The sequence below is a fragment of the Rhinopithecus roxellana genome, chromosome 11, assembly GCF_007565055.1.
Source record: "Rhinopithecus roxellana isolate Shanxi Qingling chromosome 11, ASM756505v1, whole genome shotgun sequence".
Lineage (NCBI taxonomy): Eukaryota > Metazoa > Chordata > Mammalia > Primates > Cercopithecidae > Rhinopithecus > Rhinopithecus roxellana.
Window position 1 is genome coordinate 130,481,874 of NC_044559.1, and position 4,005 is coordinate 130,485,878.

Consider the following 4,005-nt stretch of genomic DNA (forward strand, 5'->3'; position numbering starts at 1 on the left):
CGGGAGGGGGATGGGGCGGAGGCCCCGCGCGAAGGCGTCACGGACGGGGCGGGGCGTCGGCGCGTGGCCTGAGCGATGGGGCGCGGCTGCGCACCACCGGGGTCACGTACATCTCTTCTACTTCACTTACACGCTGGTGCGGGTCCCCCCCAGAAACAAACCCTTGCATAGGGCGCCTGCGGGGAGTCAGCTGAGCGTTACCCACTTCCACCCTAAGCTAGCGCAGCCTGCGCTTCTGAGGGACAGCTTCTCTTCCCCAGCCCAGGGAGAACGAGTGGGACACAGGGGCGCCACCTCCAGCCCCTCGCGCTCTTCTGCCCTCTTTTCCCACCTTGGTGTGACTGCCTTGCTGTGCTGGGCTGTGTGCCTGAGAAGTTTTTCGGGACTGCCTCTCCCTGAACAAATGTGAGCGGGTCCCAGCGTGCCCCACCCATTTCCACTCCGCCTTAGGCTTTCTCTTCCGCGGCTGCTCCCCACTCTGGCATGGCACTGCCTCACACCCGCACGCAGCCGGAGCTTGGCGAGGCAAGCCCGCTCTGGGTCCAACTTCCTCTGGATTATGGGCCTGGAGAAAATGTGGAATCATCCTGAGCAGGCGTTAGAATGCTGCACACCCAAGTTCCCCGGGTGTGCAGGAAGGGTGACAGAGCTGTTAGATAAAATGTATAGGAAGCCGTTAGTTTAGACTGAGCTCCTGCATTACGCGCATCAAACCAAACCAAAAGGGGGTTGTTCATGCTGAAGTTCCAAACTACCACGCCAAAGCTAGGATATTTCCAAGAAATCAGGAGAGAAACAGAGATGCTAACCAGATCCCCAAACAGGCTGGGCGCGGTGGCTCACATCTGAAATACCAGCACTTTTGGATGCCAAGGTGGGCGGATCGCCTGAGCTCAGGAGTTCCAGACCAGCCTAGGCATAGTGATACCCTGTCTCTACCAAAAAAAAAAAAAAAAAATGCCGGGCGTGGTGGCAGGCGCCTGTAGTCCCAGCTACTTGGGAGGCTGAGGAGGGAGGATTGCTTGAGCCTGGGAGGTTGAGGCTGTAGTAAGGTTAGATGGTGCCACTACTGCACTCCAGCCTGCCCACTGGAGCAAGACCCTGTCTCAAACAAAAATCCCAAACAAGCCAGTTTTAGCTGACGTAAAGAAGTCCCATGTTGTTTAACCTTTACAAGAAAAGTGACTTTCTACCGACTAATCCACGTTTTGTTTCTGCTTTCCTTGGCCCTTTTCTGTCTGTAATATCAACTTCCTCTTCTCATTGGAACATTCATTCCATCTTACAGAATGAAGCATTGCCCAATTGTAGAATTGGAACTAAAAGCCAGTTAAGATGTGTAAACTAAATTTGTTGTAACTTTTTCTTTTAACAGAACCAAAGGAAGAAAAAAAATGAGCAGTCTAATGATATAGAGCAGTCATCTATCTCAGTAATTTAGCCAGTCTACCTCAGTTTTTGTTTTGTTTTTGGTTTTTTGGGTTTTTTTTTTTTTTGGTTTGGTTTTTGTTTTTGAGATGGAGTCTCGCTCTGTCACCCAGGCTGGAGTGCAGTGGTGCTCTCTCGGCTCACTGCAAGCTCTGCCTCCCGGGTTCACGCCATTCTCCTGCCTCAGCCTCCTGAGTAGCTGGGACCACAGGTGCCCGCTACGACGCCCAGCTAGTTTTTTGTATTTTTAGTAGAGACGGGGTTTCACCGTGTTAGCCAGGATGGTCTCGATCTCCTGACCTTATGATCTGCCTGCCACAGCCTTCCAGAGTGCTGGGATTACAGGCGTGAGCCACCGCACTCGGCCTACCTCAGTTTTTTAATCTATAAAATGACAAATGAAACGAAGTGATCTTTAGTAGCCATCAGCCATAGTCTCTGAGCAAAGCCTTTTCCCCCTTGACTTTCTCTAGCTCTGAAAGCCATATCTGCTGAAATGCTCTCAAGGTTCTACCCTCCTCCTAACCAGAAAAGGATGGCTAGATGGGCTTCCACAGTTCAAAACCCAGGTTAAAGCTGCAGCCTGGAAGATTTCCCTCCCATGAGCAAGCCCAGCCAGCTGTCTTGCCTGGTCATGACTGGGCTTATGTTGCAAAAGGTTAGCAGAATTTACTTCTAAGAGATCAGTCACCAGAAGCCCTCATTCATTCCTTCATTCGAGCTCAGGTCGGTTTGCAATCATTTTGGCTCTTCTGGGAAATGGTCTGGTATGTTTGATGTTATTGTAAGGCTAATAACAAAGACCGGCATTTCCATCCTAACTGCACCACGGCACACTACCTCTCCGAAACACCCAGTCTGATAAATGAGTCACCTCCATTACCTGCAGCAGGGCTTATTCGCAATGTGAATTATCTGTAGCAATTTGTAGCCCCCTCAACTTCACTTTCTCTGAGGCTTCACCTTCTGCAAACCCAAGGAATTTACACAATACCTAAGGACCAGGGGAAGAAGATCTGTGGCCAAACAGGGGAATAATGGCAGTTTTTTCCAGAGCTGGATTTAGTAAATAAATCTGAGTGCTTACATCCAAAGTCCTTTAGACCAAAGCTGCATTAGTAGGTAGTTACTACCTACCACAAGCAACTACTTTGTGTCATCCACGGGGTAAGCAAAGTCCATTGAGACAGTCCCTACTCTCAAGACACTTACAGTCAAGTGTGTGTAAAGGTGTCAAGAATAGGGGAAGATCCAAAATTTTACCCTACTTGCACACTAACAAGTTAGCCTGCCATAGTTTCAGAGGCTCACAGATGCTAGCTGAAGACATGAGACGTGTGGGTCAAGGACAAAAGACTCTTACTTGTGACACAGCAGGCAGCATGAGCTTCATGTTTTGCCTCAATTTCTGCTGTCCTCTGCGTCCCTCAGGGGTGATGCAGAGCAGGTTAGGTGGATGCTGTGCACACCATGCATTGGTGTCACAGCCGAGGAACCCTAAGCTTACAAAACCACCTGTCTTAGAAGGAGCTGCTAACAAATCTGCCCAACCTTCATCCTATGAAAGGAAAGTATCTTGGGCCCCCAAGATCATTAAGCTAAAGGGAAAAGTCAAGCTGGGAATTGCTTAGGGCAGACCTGCCTCGCATTCTGTTCAGAGTCATCCTTCCGCTCACTGAGATAAATGCATATCTGATTGCCTCCTTTGGAGAGGCTAATCAGAAACTCAGTGCAACCATTTGTCTCTCACCTACCTGTGACCTAGAAGCTCTCTCCCCACTTTGAGTTGTCCTGCCTTTCTTGACCGAACCAGTGTTCATTTTACATATGTTGATTGATGTCTCATATCTCCCTAAAATGTATAAAACCAAGCTGTGCTCTGACCACCTTGGTTACACATCATCAAGACCTGAGGTTGTGTCAAGGTTAAGCATCCTCAACCTTGGCAAAATAAACTTTCTTTTTTTTTTCCTTTTTAAGACTGAGTTTCGCTCTTGCCGCCCAGGCTGCAGTGCAATGGTGCGATCTCTGCTCTCTGCAACCTCTGCCTCCTGGGTTCAAGCGATTTTCCAGCCTCAGCCTCCTGAGTAGCTGGGATTACAGGCACGCCACCACCACGCCCGGCTAATTTTTGTATTTTTAGTAGAGACACGGTTTTACCATGTTGGCCAGGTTGCTTTCGAACTCCTGACCTCAGGTGATCTGCCCACCTTGGCCTCTCAAAGTGCTGGGATTATAGGCATGAGCCACCACGCCTGGCATTTTTTTTTTTTTTTTTTTTTGAGACAGAGGAGATAGAGTTTCACTCTTTTGCCCACACTGGAGTGAAGTGGCACAATCTCAACTCACTGCACCCTCCAGTCTACCAGGTTCAAGTGATTCTCCTGCATCAGCCTCCCAAGTAGCTGGGATTACAGGCGCCTGCCATCATACCCAGCTGATTTCTGTATTTTTAGTAGAGACGGGGTTTCACTATGTTGGCAAGACTGGTCTCGAACTCCTCACCTCAGGTGATCCACCCACATTGGCCTCCCAAAGTTCTAGGATTATAAGTGTGAGCTACTGTGCCTGACCTGG